The following is a 17,235-nucleotide window of genomic DNA, read 5'->3' as shown; positions in this document are numbered from 1 at the left end:
GTGGTGTGTAGGTTCACGCCTGGGATCCAATCCTGTGAACCCTGGGCTGAAGCAGAGTGTGCACACTTAACCACTATGCCACCAGACTGATCCCAATATAGCAGCAATTTTTACAAAGTATTTCAGTTACTTGTTTGTACTCCCTGCTAGATTTTGTGCTCCTGGAAATTAAGGACCATGTCTTACTAATCTTCATCTTAGTGCCTAGAATAAAATATGGCCTGAACATTTTTAATATTGCTAAATGAATGGACCAAAAGAGTTCTGTGGCCACACAGCTAATTTTCCCTTAATTATTGAATCACATTTCCATATTTTTTTTATTAAATAAGTCTAGTTTAAAATTCACCAAAATCTATTTGTCACTGAGAATAATGAAATAGAGCAAAGGCTTACAATTTTTGAGACTTTGTCCAACTTAGTAATAACCTCTCAATACTTTATATTTATCACAGATTCCCTGTCACTATCCCTTCTTATTGAAAGATCTTTGGTATTTTTAGATATAGAATATTTCAAAAGTATAACCTAAATTTAAGGTACATGTACAGAGATTTAGGTGGACAGGGCTAACTATGCATTAGTTCTATGAGTACAAATTCTTTTGATTGTGATGTCAATAGCTTAATTCTAGACTATTCTCTCAAGTAAAGCAGAAATAGTAGCCAAATTGGCTGCACTATGTGTAAAAGATGCATTATCCATGATAGAAGCTACGGGAGGTCAGAAACTGATTATCAGTTAAATGGAACAAAAAAAAAAGAGGTAAAAATTACAAGTTGAACAATAAATTTTCAATATAAAAAGAACAAGTACAAAATAATTTTCCTTGGCAGCATTTGGTATTTTAGCATATTTCTGACTTGAGGTTGTGTATCTTATTGCTTAAAAGTTTCAACTTGAGGGATTAGGCTCACATGTGAGGGGACGGACTATAATTAGTTCTTGGGTGGTGAACATGATATAATCTACACAGAATTCAAAATATATTACGATGTACATCTGAAAGCTATATAATGTTATAATCCAATGTTACTTCAATAAAAAAAAATTTCAACTTGAAAGGAACTCCACTTGACTCAAAGACAAGATAATATTGCTATTGTAATTTTAATATTAATTTTTTTAAATAGAGGAAACAATTATAAAGTCTTCTTGACACTGATCAAAAAACCTGATGCTGAGTTCTTCAAACTCCTAACAGATATCTATTTCATGTCTTTAGTCACACGGCATACTTCTACCAGCTGAGAAAAGGTTATTTCAGATTTTAAAAACTCTGCCAGAATTATAAATATCTATTTGTAGGAACACAGAGTAAAATACACATTGTTTTTCACAAAGAGAAACATTAATGAAAATATTGATAATAAAACTATTAAATTCATTCTACTCTCAAGTAAGTGGTGATTTCAAATTAGAAAAAGAAAAGCCAAAATTTATAGCCCGTACAACTCTCATCTTTTTGATTTTTCTCTTGGCTGTTGCTAGTAATGATCAAAGTATTAGTGTTACCAGATAACCATCTCCCCTAACAATCTCTTTTATGATACTTGTTGTTTTTGGAATTAAATAATAATTCAAGATAATAGCATTTTTCAATATCTTATCTGGGATCTCTTGCTGCTCTGGTTAATGTCATTGTAGCCTTAATCTCAGTTAAGATACTGTTTCCTTCTTTCTTTATAATATCTAATTGTTGTTCTGTGATTTAATTTAATTTCCCACAGATATATGCTTTCCTCTTAAGACTTCAGAAATAAACCAATGTACCTCATTTTTGTCCTTAAAAGTTCTGAGATTGCTTATAAATCCTTAATTATAAAGTGGATAGAAAATACATTTTATGGGATTAGTTATCTCCTCTGTTTTTGTCACTACAACCACAGTTCCTAAAATAGCGGCTAACACATGGTAAGTATTCACTAAATATTTGTGGAATAAATAAATGAGCGAATGCATGAACTCATATAGAGCAGAATGAATTATTCTCATTCTATTTGCACTGGCAATTTAAGCTATAGCCTCTGTAAAAGGACCTTTATTTGTTTTAAAATAGTCTGATAATCAGGAGCCTCAGTGTGAGTCACCTTCAAAGTCAGCGATTTAGCTTGTCTACACGTGCCCCCTGCCTCCCAAGAAGAATAATAGCCTGTACCCTCAGTGTCACATAAGGTGGCCTCTGCATTGCGATATCTTGTTCCTTTTAGTTGTTTTCTGTTCATAGAAAGCTCCTTGGCAGTAGCTTCGAGCAATCTGAGGACTTGAATGGAAAACTAAGAGCCAAACAAGCTCCAGAAGTAACTTTGTGATATTCTGCTCACATCCTGGATGTTTTGATAATGCTGCTGCCTCTCTCTGAGTTATGCCTTACGTTTCAAATGAGATTGACTACGCTGCTGTTACTGAACTTTGAAAATGCCTTCAGCAATGCCGTAAAATCTACTGTAATGCCGAACAATTGAAACCTGTAGAGCTTGCTTCAACTGGAAGAGTTAGAATGTTCTTGGCAAGGGAATGTTTACTCCAAGATAAATGAATTTTCGTTCTCTATACCCCATTTATATGTAATATGACTAATGAACAATCTTTATAACATAAAGATCACTTTGCACAAAAGGTGATACAATTAGCATTATTGAAAAATGTCATTCAGTTTACATAGCGATTTGGTACAGAAAATTTAACATTGATGAAAATTAAATGGCAACTTTATTTTTCTTAACTGCTACTGGTCAGAAAGTGACCTGAAAAATAGTTATTTCTTTCAAACTCTATAAATTGAGTTGAATAGAGGTAGAAAGATATAGATTATCATAAATTCCCAGGAAATGATTTTAGCTATCAATGAGCGAATTAGACTTTTTGCTACTACTGCCTTTCCTACTGATTTCAATTACCTTCAAGCAGACCCAATAAAACACAAAAGAGCCCTGTGGAAAAATAAACATCCAAAATAAAAAGTGCGTGAATGTGTGACAGACCTGTACAAAGACCACAGGGGAGCATGCACCTGCCAGAAGGCTAGATACAGCTGCGAAGTGGTGTCCATGTGATAACAAAGGTGTTGGTAATGATGATGAATTCTCCCTATGACAAATGACATGAAGTTAATGGTAAATGAGGAAAGGCATTCATTCTCCAGGAGATTGGGAGAGCTGCAAGTGGGAAGAGGTATTATGTTTGATGAATGAGTGGAATTTCAAAATTATATTGTTGGAAGCATTAAAGAAGCAGCTACATCAATGCAATTCTTGTCTTCCTTTACTTTGCTATTTGCTAGTTATTTGAGCTTTAGGCAAGTTACTGATCCTCTCTAAGATTATTCATACCTAACAAAGTGATATCACTAAGTTAACATTTTCATATAAGGATTGGATCATTTAATGTATATAATGTTCTTATATAAAGTTTTTATGTAAAGTTCTTCAACATTGGTCTTAGTAGTATCTTTTTGAATACCATGTCTCACCAGGCAAGGGAAACAAAAGAAAAAGTTAAAAAATCAGACTACATCAAACTAAAAATCTTCTGCACTACAAAGGAAACCATCAACAAAACAAAAAGACAAGTTAACAATGGGGAGAAGATATTTTCAAAGCATATATCTGATAAGGGATTAATATCCAAAATATATAAAGAACTCATACAACTCAACAACAAAAAAATAAACAACCTAATTAAAAAACGGACAAAGGATCTGAACAGACATTTTTCCAAAGAAGATATACAGATGGCCAACAGGCACATAAAAATATGTTCAGCCTTACTAATTATTAGGGAAATTCAAATCAAAACTGGAATGAGATATTACCTCACGCCCATCAGAATGGCTATAATTAAGAAGACAAGAAATAAGAAGTGTTGGACAGAATGTGGGGAAAAAAAGAACCTTCATACATTGCTGGAGGGAATGTAAACTAGTGCAACCACTATAGAAAACAGTATGGAGATTCCTCAAGAAACTAAGAATAGAATCACCATATGACCCAGCTATTCCACTTCTGGGTAATTATCCAAAGAATGTGAATGTGAAAAGATATTTGCACCCCTATGTTCATTGCAGCATTATTCACAATAGCCAAGACTTGGAAACAACCTAAGTGCCCATCAACCCATCAAGATGTCGTATATATACACAGTGGAATGCTACTCAGCCATAAAAAAGATGAAATCTTGCCATTTGCAACAACATGGAAGGAACTTGAGGGTATTATTCTAAGTGAAATAAGTCAGATGGAGAAAGTCAAATACCATACGATTTCACTCATAAGTGGAAGATAACAACAAACAAACACATAGATATGGAGATTAGATTGGTGGTTATCAGAGGGGAAGAGAAGAGGGAGGGGGGCAAAAGGAGTAATAGGGCACATGTTTATGATGCTGGATGGTAATTAGTCTTTGGGTGATGAACATGATGTAATCTGCACAGAAATTGAAATATAATTACATACACCTGAAATTAATATAATGTTATAAACCAATGTTACCACAACATTGGTTGAGGTAAAGTATGGAAAGAAAAGAAAAATAACAAATAAATAAAATTTTTAAAAAGTTCTTAGAATTACTTGGTACATAATTAATGCTTAATAATGATTTAATAATAATTGTTATTCCTTTCGCTTTAATCCATTCCTGTTCAATCAGGTGACTGTTCAAGGCTATTGGCTCCTTGAAGCATTATAATACCCATGACCTCATGATATTGTTTAAAATATCTCTCCTCCCATATAGCCCTTAAAATTATACCTTAAAAAGTTACTTTATTAAAAAATGATGTCTCCTTTTAAAAATTGTAGTTTTTCAGCTCTAAATTTCATTTACAAATTAATCCAAGTATCAACATGAACTAAGGAAAGCTGTTGGCTTTGAAGTCCTGCAGACCTGGTTTTGAATCCATCTTGGTCATGTAGCTGCATAATCCTAGACGAATTAAACTAAAGAACCTCACTTCTTCGTCTGTATAATGGTCACAATAATAAGTCCATCAGAATTGTGTGACAATTAAATAAGATCAGGCAAAAGGAAGAAAGCCAAGGACATACAAGATGCTCAAAGCATAGGAGAGTCTTCATTTTACTACAATTGTAAGAATACATGTTCAAAGAAAAATTGTTTATTAGTTGCCAAATCAAACTTTGCATTCTTTACAATGTGGTAAAATCTAGGTGACAAAATTATATTCTTGGAAAGATTAACAAGTCTATTTGTTTCCAATACAATATTTAATATCATTTAATCAGTATCTTTAGATAAATATGTTAATTTAGAAAAATACTGAACTACATAAATGTGTTCTGATTTTTTTAACAAGGTTTAAAACTTGAACTGTGCCTTTCCTGCTCAAAAGAGAATAGCAGGTATTCAAAACTCACTTTTAATCTTTTGTATTTTTTCTCACATTTTTTCTTATGACAAATACTTCTGCCATTTACGTCTGCCAAACTAGCAAGGATGACCTATTATGGACCTTACTGAAAATGACAGGAAGTTAGTGGGGTGGGCATACGTATAACATTCGTTCATATGACACCATAAACCATTTTATTTTAAACTGTCCAATAGACTAAACATGAAGTGCAAGAAAATTGATTTATTTATCTCTTCAATTCTCACGATATTTTATGAATCATGAAAGTGATTAAAACAGACCACCAACATATAAAAATTAAAAGAAAATTTCACAGATTTTAAAAAATTCTGTTATAAATGCAACTGTTTTCCAGATTGAGGGGAGAGGGGGATAAGATAGTGACTTTTTGTGTCATTCTTTCCCATCATTTTTCCCTTGAATGGACCTTTATTTTCTAGACCAAGATCTGTGGGTCAGCTATCAGCTGAGAATTATATGAAATTCTTGCCTGTGCTAAGTCATATGCTTCATACTTTATCAATCCGTGACAGCTGCCTCCCAGCATATGAAAGACTATTTGAATGTGTGATGTTTTCTTATTTTTTAGAGGTCCTGTAAGATGTTCTCCATTCCTCCTTTGCTTATTACCAGGCGATGACTAATAATCACTCTATGAAAAGTACCATGGGGAATAAGTTATGACTTGTTCACTCAACAAGATGAAAGACCCTCCCTCCTGAAAAACAGGTAAAACATTAGAATCAATACATGGTAATAGGTAAAACATGACATAAATGAGCTACAGAGTGCTATGGCTATGTGTAGGAGAAAGAGATTACTTTGAACTAAGAGGTCAAAAATAGCTACTCAAGAATGTTATTTAGGGCTTTGATAAATAAGAGGAACTGTCATAGGTAGACTTGAGAGAGCAGATTTTCTAAGTGGAATCATGAGTATGAAAAAATATATATATATAGAAAGGAAATAAAAATCTCTCATACCACAGGGGGCATTTGGATAAATCGTAGGAGATTATAGTGGAAAAATGTAATGATGGCAGATAGAACACAGGGAGACAAAATGAGAAACTTACCAGGAGGCTAGTTCACTAATCTATGTCAAGATGAAGCCATCAATTAGTGCCCAGCAGGAACTAAAAAGAGAAGAAAATTGCGAGAGAACCTGGAGATGTAAATTTGGAAAGATTTGACTACAAGCATAAGTAAATGCAAAGTTAAATAGGAGTCTTTGATGATGCCAAGGATTTTTTTCAGAATAACTAGAAGAAATATTATTTAATTCTCTGTTAATCAACTTTCTAATGATGCCTCTCACAGAAATCTCTGAGTACATGCAGTAGAAACCCAATTGCCTGGATGAAAACCTATATCCCACTTTCTTCAATATACCCCAAAGGCCAGGAAATAGTTTCCTTTTCTCTGGGCTAAATATTAAAAACTGTAGCTTAACTTTCCCATAGCCTGATAAGTAAAGAAGAAAATCTCTTAGAAAACCTTTAAAGTTATAGAGACAATATATTACTCTTTTAATTGAAATTTATACATTTATTTTATCTAATTGTGTTTAATTGAATCATAGAACTTGTATATATCACTATGGCAGGACATATGTTTTTCATTTTGCATTATTGATAATACTAAAATTCACATCTAATTAACATATGCTATTTGAATCCTATATTAAGACTACAGCTTAAATATCACAGTTATATAGAGAAGCATGTTCGTAGATATGGCCCATGACAAATATAATACTTTAACAGCCTTGCTCGTAATTGAGAGAACGTTTTCAACTTCCAGAAATACACAATTACCTGAGAAAGAATTCACTCCGTACATTAGCTCTTTTTTATTCCTCCTAGCCCTCATGGAGAAATCGTCTTCACTAAACATAACAAATGAGTTAAACCTATCAAACTCTTCTAATCATACCTTGCAGAGTTTTACCATCCTATATTCCCTAGAGAACAGCTGAAGTTAGAAATAAGAGCGTGTTCTCTCCTACCACCTAAAGGTATTTATGCCTTCTTTGGGTGTCACGTATCCACTACCCCCATGTACCTTATTAGGGCTGTAAGAGAGGGGGATTCTACCTGAGATGATGGTTACGTGCGAATGTCCCTGTGTATCTTCAGAGTTGCAGGGACACTATTAGATTACCAGTTTTCACAAACTTGATAGCTTTGCACCCTGTGAATATGACAAGTGTTTAGGTTCAATGTCCATCTCAGGATAAGACACACCATTCTGAAAATACACTACGCCCTCAGAAACCTAGTAAACATTACCAAAGCATGGCACAGCTCATCTGTGTTGGGGAATATGAGATGTTACAATTCGATCCAATCGAACAACTTGTTTTCGTGTTATTTGTTTATTAATATGTGCCTTTAGTTCATATTACATAAATATTTTAAATATTAACTTCATGTAAACAAAGTTATGAAAATAATTACATATTTATATACACACAATTTATTTGTAAGCCTACTTGTAAATTTTAAATTACTATAAAGTCTATTTCCATTCACAGTTTCTTTCTTACTACTTTTACTCCTATTTATTTTCTTTTAATACATTAGCAATTTAGATTTAACATTTATCTATCAAACACTAATTAATTTAAATGAGTATTTAGAATTGGTAAAGAAATGGGGCATTACGTGGATACAGTTCTTGTCCCAGATGAAGAAAAGTGGTACTCCATATTATGCCAGTTTACTGCACACAGACCCAGAGCCTTGTTGATACTTTAAAGCAGATACTGTAAAATGGTCATTAATTCAAATATATGTGGGCCAAGGTTTCAAGGCCTATATTTGTAGTTCAAAGATCTATAAGCCATGTTCCACCTTCATGAAAATGATAAAACCTCTTCTATATGCGACCCAGAGTACATCTTGAATTACTTTACTATGAGGCTTCCAGAATAAATTATTTTTTTAAGAATGCTGGTTAATTAGAAACTAGGGTGAAATGTATATTCAATTAAGGAAACATCTGACCAGTCTATGTCATGGATAGAGAGTCAGGGAGTGTTCCCAAGGGAACCTCTCAAGACAGTTCCCAAGGTCCTTATTCTGGAAAACAAGTTGTTTTGAACTTCCCATTTTAGTTTTTAAGTGAGGCTTAAAAATAAATCACAGCCATGAAATTTAAAAGATGATGTTCATTTTCTTCAAAGGCAAATCATTATAATATTTGTCTCTACCAATCAAGATAGAAATTCAAAAAATTTCTTTGTATAAGCATTCTGTTATATATAGTCCATTATGCTATTCTTGCTTTTATCAGAATGAACAAGTAGAAAATATCTCACATTAGAATTATTGTTAGCCCTCTCTGTTTCCCTCCCCTTGTTCGCTCCTTCCTTCTCCTTCTCTCTCCCTCTGTTTCTCTGTTTCTGTCTTTGTCTTTGTGTGTGTGTGTCTGTGTGCAGAGAGAGAGGGAGAGAGAATCCATGAGAAAGGCTGAGAAATAAGATCATATACACCTAAGTATGATACTACAACCTCTGAAAACTTCTCTGTCAATCAAAAAATTATTCAGTAGTAAGGTCATATAGACTACTAAGTGAAGGTGTGCTGATTGAAAATTAATTTTTAATTGTATTTTTGTAGATTTTTCTTTTCTTTCTCTTTAGTCTTAAAATTGAAATGAAAACAAAAACAGCAATTTTGCTGCCATTAAAATAGGATAAAATATTAGCTATATGGTGTATGTAATTTGGTGTTATATTCTTTTATAAGGTATCACATAACCAGTTGTCTTTGTTGTAAATATGAGAACCATTCCAAGAACTTTGCCTTTAACAAGAAAGGTAAGCAAGTTGTGCTGTGCATCCATAGATAATTCCCCATGATGAGTTTCATGTTTATCTAACTGCCAGTGACAATGTATGTAACTCATGTTACTCAATACTAAAGTGGCCTTTTCAATAAAGTAAATCAAAAGAATACCATTATTCCTAATAAATCCATTATCGTATGTGCCATTCTGAAATTTTTATATTGAGCCCTTATAATGCACAAGCAATATGTTAGTCTTCAAAAACTTTTAAATAGTGTCTCCCTGGCTGTCACTGGGAAGATATTTGCCAGATATGTGAGCTATTGAATTTCCAGTAGGATAAGTTTGAATATGGAAATCCATAACTTGGGATCGATAAATAAAACTAATATGAAATAAGTATAATGATACATCCTAAGCTGAGAAATTGAAAAATATACATAGATTTATAAGGCAAAAGTGGCTGCTATTGTTGGGAAATGTCATTTTGTGATTATAAATTATTCATATTTACTATCTACATTGATCAAATTTACCAAGTAATGGCTACTCTGGTTTACATATGTTTGAGAAAGCCAGAGAGTCTATAAGAAATCTGGCCAGGAAATAAAACCTTGGTGTCCTTGTCACTGGATCATGAAATTGCTGTGCTAATGAATAATAAGGCAGATAGGGCAGAGGCCACAGAAGAAGGACTAATATTTATTTAACAATTTCCTAAATTTCAGCACTCATAAATATACATTCACTTACCTGCTGGGTTTAAAGTACGTACAGTTGTTACATATTGACTCCAATTCTCATTGCATAATGTAGTAAGAACACAAAGAATTTCCAACGTATCATCGATGCCATTTAAATATCCTAAGCAGGAATTAACAGGACCCCGGATACTACTCTAAGTGTAAAAAGCATGTGCCATAATAAAAATATTTTGAATGGCAGACAATTTCAATATAAAGCAATACTGTATTCCTCAGAGTCTTTTGTATACTTACAGGTCATGCTGAGTTCTGAGCAGAGTGGGGTCATTGTCCCCTTGTAACTCTGGCCCCATCATCTACCCAACTGAACCAGATTACTTGCAGAGCCTTAAGTGTACCGTCATATTTATACTTCCGTCTTCCACATATGTTGTTCTTTCTGCCTGAACCACTCTTATAAAACTCTTTCATCTACTTCAGTCTTATTTTGCTCCCAGTACCAGCAGAATCTGTGGCACACACTGGAATTTGTTGTTTCTCTGATACAACTTTTTTATTCTCTAGACACCTCTATCATGTAATTAACCATAACGCATTTTAAATAATATTTTATTTATATACTGTTCTCAATGTTTTCCGAAAGGAAAAGCTTTCATGTTTGTATCCCCAATTAGTTTATTGAATAAATGAATAAATAAGTGAATGGGTGAGTTATATACAATATAATCTTCTAGTGCTTTATGTTTCTTGATATCTTTGTTTAATTTTAATCTACAAACACAATGATTCTTCCTAATATTTTTTTTTTTTGAGGAAGGTTAGTCCTGAGCTAACTGCTGCCAATCCTCCTCTTTTCTCTGAGGAAGACTGGCCCTGAGCTAACATCCGTGCCCATCTTCCTCTACTTATACGTGGGACACCTACCACAGCATGGCATGCCAAGCGGTGCCATGTCCGCAACGGGGATCCGAACCAGCGAACCCCGGGCCACCAAAACAGGATGTGTGCGCTTAACCACTGCACCACCAGGCCGGCCCCTCTTCCTAATATTTTAATGCATATATATTTTTAATAATGTTCTATAATAATTAAAATTTTTAACTTTGGAGACATTTGCGCTATTCTCATCATCATGCTAATTACTTTACCTGCTTTATCTAATGTAGTCCTCCCAATAATCTCCTAAGGTGGCTGCTGTTAATTATCTCCATGTTCGAGATGATAAAGTGAAACTTGGTTTAAAAGATTTTTAAAATGTTTCCAAACTCAGAGCTAATCAGTGAGAGTTGAACTCAAATCCTGCTCTCTCTGAAAACAAAGTCCGTCTCTTAGCAACTATAAGTTTCAGATATTCATTCCCTATCAAATCACACTCAGCTCTTCCCGAAAGTCTTCTGGATGCCTGGTAATTATTCCACCATTTAAGATAGCCTTGTGTTGTCAGCTTTCATGGAACTAATGTTTGTGTCAAGGCCTTTATCTCCTAACACTCCAAAAGTTACAAACCTTCACGTTTCTAAGGTATCGTTGCATCATACAGAGAATTCAAAGCACAAAAGCCATGGTTTCTTCTATGTAAAAGTAAATAAGATACAATCATCTCTGACTCTGTGTCACACTTTGTTATCTGGGCCTATATGACCACTGCGGAAGTTCCCATGTGAAAGCATTTCCTCCAGATTCTACTTCCAGCTGCTCTCTCCATAAGTCCCAGGCATGTTTCTAGGAAGCTGGATCAAGTGACAAAGTCTAAAAGAGGGAACAAACAACCTTTCTCTTAGCTCATCATCCCAAACATATCCCCTCTCACTCTGTCTCCAAAACCCTTACTGGAAATTGTCTCATATAAACTGATTTGGTCAAATCTATTTACTCTTGTGAAATCTCACCAATTCACCAGTTATATCTGACATATCTACATTCCACCAATGATCCCCCAGTTCCTAACATACTGTTGCATTTTAGCTTCTGATTAAATATCTGTTGAATATTTCTGCATTTCTCAAACCATATCTTAGTAATGACACAGCTTTTGTTCCAATTATGGTATCTTGACCTCTTCCCGTCCACCAATACACCCTTCCCTGTTTCCACGCCAGCGCACACATGCATGCACACACACAAAGACGTGCTGAGAAAGTGATATATGGAAAGGGAAACATTGTCTTTAGATTCATTTAAATAAACTCATTTAAACAAAGGTCTAGCTACATTTTCCTAACTTCCATGCTTTATTTTCCATTGTTCATTCTGTTTAAAACACATTTCTAACTCTCTCTACCATTTGGAGAAAAACTTTACCGTGTAAAAATTTAAGACATATTTCATGCCAACTTTACTCTGATGCATTCTCTGACTTCCCAGGAAAGAAAAAAATCTTGAAAAAAATGGCTCATTTTGAAACTTAAGTGAAACTTAGATTCGTCACTGAAGAGCAGTGATGGTAATAACCAACTTTGATTAGAGATAACTCAGTCATTAGAACATTAGAAGAACATAGCGAATCGTTACTTATGGGAGTTGATTGAACCAGAGCCACCAAGTGTTAAAGCAACGAGCAGTGTCTTTTTGGTGATGGTGATGGATAAGGTATGAGAAAGCGGAAAGGATAAATTGAGGAATATGTTGTGGAAATTCAGTAAGAAACCAAACTTCAGAAGTGACATTAAAGGCGGTGGGTGTCTGAGGGAGCCAATGGATTAGAGAGAGGGCCAGTGAGGCCTAGGTAAAGCTAGGATTCCGGTGATAACTAACCAGAGCTCAGCGGTGGAAGCTTTGAAAGCTCTGAGCACAGCAGGGCAGTGACAGAGGCTGTCACTTTGATATTAGTCTTAAAATCAACAGTGTCTTTGGGGATTGCTAGAGTTTAAAAACTGGTAGGAAATTCACCAGTTTGTGGTCAAAATTCTCAGGATTAAGAAAAGCTAATACTAGTTATTTAATTTATGTTAGGTCTTCTGGTGTCCATTTTCAGATACTTTTTGCAGGCCATTTTCTGGTTCCCACAAGGATAAAACAATGACAGTATAAATCCATATTTTGGGAGTTGTTCAGTATCACCTGAACAGTCAATGTAATAATCTTTTTCTTGACTTTAGCTTCTCTTATCCTAGAAATTAGGTTATGTTTAGCTTTTAGCAGCACATATTACTGTAGAAGAATCTTAGTGTTTACACAATTATTTTTGTTGGACTTATTTAATATGGTGATTAGTAAAAATCAACGTAAGGACATATTATATAGGGTTGTGCACCTAAACAATGGAGACTAGATATCTTCTGCCTTCACTCCTTGAAGGCCATTTCAGCACCCAAATTTTTTCTTTAAAAAATACTGGCCTACCTCTAGAGTTTTTTCTTCTTGAGAGGGTTGACAGACTCATACTTAAAAATAACAGTGCTAAGAATCCAGTAGGGTGTCTGTTTGAAATTGTCCCTTAAGTGAAGAATAAGCCCAGCTCCAAAGATAGTTCAGGAGCTACCGAAATGGCTCAATTCTTCACAGCCATACATTGGGAAACTCTATACGAATAACCTATGAGAATATGCAACAATGGTGCTAAATTTAGAGGTTTACTTAACATAATCACTTCCCACACTTTGAGGAATTAACGTTCAGAGGGTATTGAGGAATGGAATATTGCAGCCTAGGAAGCACCTTACAATGGAGTTCAGTCAAATTTTAAACATGAAAGGAGGTTTGATCAAAACAGCACCTTTACCCTTGCTCTGCTTTGTTTTGTCGATATGTTCAATTCATTTTGAAATGTCACAGAAAGTATATATTTATAGTTTATGTATGTCAAAAGCCAAGACAGACATAATTATAAAAACTGTCAAGACACTCTCTGTTAGATTATTATTGAAGATCTCAGAAGCTCTGTTACACTTTCCTTAAGAAATAAGTAATAAATCATCCATATTCATTAGTCAAGGTACAAAAATACCCTCTTAGTGTGTTGCGGGTTAATTTCCTATTGTTATTGTAACATATTACCATGCATTTAATGGCTTAATAGAACATACATTTATTATCTTAGAGTTCTCTGGGTTACAATTCCAACATAGACTTCACTAAGATAAAAATCAACTTGTCAGCAAGGCCCCTTTCCTTTCTGGAGACTCTAGGGGAAAAAATCTGTTCCTTTCCCTTTTCTGATTTCTACAGGCCGCCTGCATTGCTTGGCTCCTGGTCACCTTTCTCTTTCATCAACGCCAGCAGTATTGCATCTCTCTAACCAACCTTCTGTGGTCACACCTCCTTCTCACTCTCTTTCACTTTCCTCTTCCATTTCTAAGGACGTTTGTGTTTATACTGGGCCCACTCAGATAATCCAGTATAATCTCTCTCTTTTAATGTCAACAACCTTAAATCCAGCTGCAATCTAAATTCCTCTTTCCATGTGACATAACATAGTCACAGATTCCAGGACATCACCATCTTTGAGGGTGGACATTATTCTGCCCACCGCATTCTGGATATCCTATTTTCCTCCCTTTACCCGTAAATCAAACTAGAAGTTGATGTTAGATCATTCCACCTGTTAACTCCATTAGAATTTCAACTGAGCAGCTATTTTCTTCTCTCTAAATTAGGTATAATAAATCTTAACCTGAAAGGTTCTTCCTTCTCTGCTTCCCTCCCATAGCTGCCTATGTTCCAGTTGTGGACAAAAAGAAAACAACATCTTTACTTAAGAAATTGGTGAAAGGAAACTTAAAGATATATTCTGAAAAAAAGGCAGGAAAGTCCAGATGGACTTACATTTTCTATGATGAAAGTCAGGTAATACAGAAAAAAATTTTCTGATATTGTACACATCTTGTTGCAGAACTGTTATGGTTCTTGTATGATAAAATACTTGTATATCGAGCAAGCTTCCAAAGAGAAGTAGCATCATCCTCCTTAACATACTTTATGGAAAGTTCTTAAAAATTGAGTTCCTTTTTTATGTCAATTAAGAGTGTAAATGTAATGTCTCTCAGAAGAAGAATAGAGGTGAAGGGTCTTAGCTGGTCAGAAATACGGGTGCCTAACACAGAAGAGGGCTTCCTTACCTCTTCCTGTTTGGATAAATTATACTGATTTAAAGCTGGGAGTATGATATTTGGTGATTAGTTTCAAGATTGGAAAGAATATAATAAATGCATTGAATTTAAAAAATGACAAAATTATCAAGAACTTATTACATGGTCATTATTATTGCTAGATGATAAGTTTACAACTTTTAAAAATCCCTTCTGGAAATTTTAGATCGTGTTCAGTCTTTTTCATCAATGATCGCTTATCAGAATCACCCAGGAAACATTTTAAACACCTCGTATTCTCCCCTCCGCCCTAACCCTGTTAGTATTGATTAGTTCCCTGGTGTGTGAGAGATGTGAGTGTGGGGTGTGAACATACTTTTAAAGAGAATGTTTCAAGGTTTTTTTTTTTTTCATTGAGTTCATAATAGCTTACATCATTGGGAAATTTCACTTGTACATTATTTCTTGTCTGTCATCACATAAGTGCTCCCCTTCAACCACTGTGCCCACTCCCCACCATCCTTCCCCTGGTAACCACTGAAATGTTTTCTTTGTCCATGTGTTTGTTTATATTCCAAATCTGAGTGAAATCACATGGTGTTTGTCTTTCTCAGTCTGGCTTATTTCGCTAAGCATAATTCCCTCCAGGTTCATCCACGTTGTAGCAAATGGGATGATTTTCTCTTTTTTATGGCTGAGTAGTATTCCATTATATATATATATATATATATATATATATATATATATATACACACCACATCGTTATCCAATCGTTAGTCAATGGGCACTTGGATTGTTTCCATGTCTTGGATATTGTGAATAGTGCTGTGATGAACATAGGGGTGCATATGCTACTTTGGATTGTTGATTTCAAGATATTTGGGTAGATACCCAGTAGTGGGATAGCTGGGTCATATGCTGTACCTGATTTTAGTTTTTTGGGGAATCTCCATACTGTTTTCTATAGTGGCTGCTCCAGGTTGCATTCCCACCAGCAGTGTATGAAGATTCCATTTTCTCAACACCCTCTGCAAAATTTGTTATTTTTAGTCTTAGTGATTATAGCCATTTTAACAGGTGTAAGGTGGTATCTTAGTGTAGTTTTGAATTGCATTTCCCTGAGGATTAGTGAAGTTGAACATCTTTTCGTGTGTTTATTGGCCATCTGTGTATCTTCTTTGGAAAAATATCTGTTCATCCTCTGCCCATCTTTTGGTCAGGCTGTTTGTTTTTTGTTGTTCAGTTGTGTGAGTTCCTTATATATTAGGGACATTAGCCCCTTGTTGGATATATGATTTACAAAAATTTTCTCCAAATTTGTGAGTTGTCTTTTATTTTGATCCTAGTTTCTTTTGCCTTGCAGAAGCTCTTTAGTCTGATGAAGTCCCATTTGTTTATTTTTTCTTTTGTTTCCCTTGTCTGAGAAGACATGGTATTTGAAAAGATCCTTTTAAGTTCGATGTCCAGGAGTGTACTCCATATGTTATCTTCCAGGAGTTTTATGGTTTCAGGACATATTTTCAAGTCTTTGATCCATTTTGAGTTTATTTTTGTGTACGACGTCAGATAAGGGTCTACTTTTGTTCTTTTGCATGTGGCTGTCCAGTTTTCCCAACACCATTTATTGAAGAGACTATCTTTTCTCCATTGTATGTTGTTGGTATCTTTGTCAAAGATTAGCTGTCCATAGGTGTGTGGTTTTATTTCTGGGCTTTCAGTTCTGTTCCATTGATCTGTGTGCCTGTTTTTGTACCAGTACCATGCTATTTTGATTACTATGTCTTTGTAGTACATTTTGAGGTCAGGGATTGTGGTCCCTCCAGCTTTGTTCTTTTTTCTCAGGACTGCTTTAGCAATTCAGGGTCTTTGTTTTCCCCATATGAATTTTAGGATTATTTGCTCTATTTGCATGAAGAATGTCACCGGGATTCCGATTGGGATTGCAAAGAATCTGCAGATTGCTTTGGGTAGTATGGACATTTTAATTATATTTATTCTTTCAATCCGTATGTGTGGAAACTCTTTCTATCTCTTTATGTCATCTTCTATTTCTTTCAATAACGTTTTATAGTTTTCATTATATAAATCCTTCACTTCCTTTGTTAAATTTACTCCTACATTCTTTGTTCCTTTTGTTGTAATTGTGAATGGAATTGTATTCTTGAGCTCTCTTTTTGTAAGTTCCTCATTAGAGTATAAAAATGCAACTGGTTTTTGTAAGTTTATTTTGTACCCTGCAAATTTACTGTAGTTGTTAATTATTTCTAATAGTTTTCTGATAGACTCTTTAGGGTTTTCTATACATAAGATCATGTCATCTGCAAACAGCGGGAGTT

General features: G+C 34.6%; 1 long non-coding RNA gene across 1 annotated transcript in view; it reads left to right on the top strand.

The window, feature by feature from the left end:
* Positions 1–645: 645 nt before the first annotated feature.
* The window catches only part of LOC111774556 (uncharacterized), a 33,630-nt gene continuing 17,040 nt past the window's right edge, over positions 646–17,235 (top strand). Inside the window, exons 1-2 of the long non-coding RNA XR_002809553.2 lie at positions 646–765; positions 5,967–6,106. This is a non-coding gene — a long non-coding RNA (uncharacterized lncRNA). The remainder of the gene's footprint in view (positions 766–5,966; positions 6,107–17,235) is intronic.

Source organism: Equus caballus, chromosome 8, assembly GCF_041296265.1.
Source record: "Equus caballus isolate H_3958 breed thoroughbred chromosome 8, TB-T2T, whole genome shotgun sequence".
NCBI lineage: Eukaryota > Metazoa > Chordata > Mammalia > Perissodactyla > Equidae > Equus > Equus caballus.
Note: the sequence above shows the minus strand (reverse complement) of the source record. Positions and strands in the feature narration are given on the sequence as shown.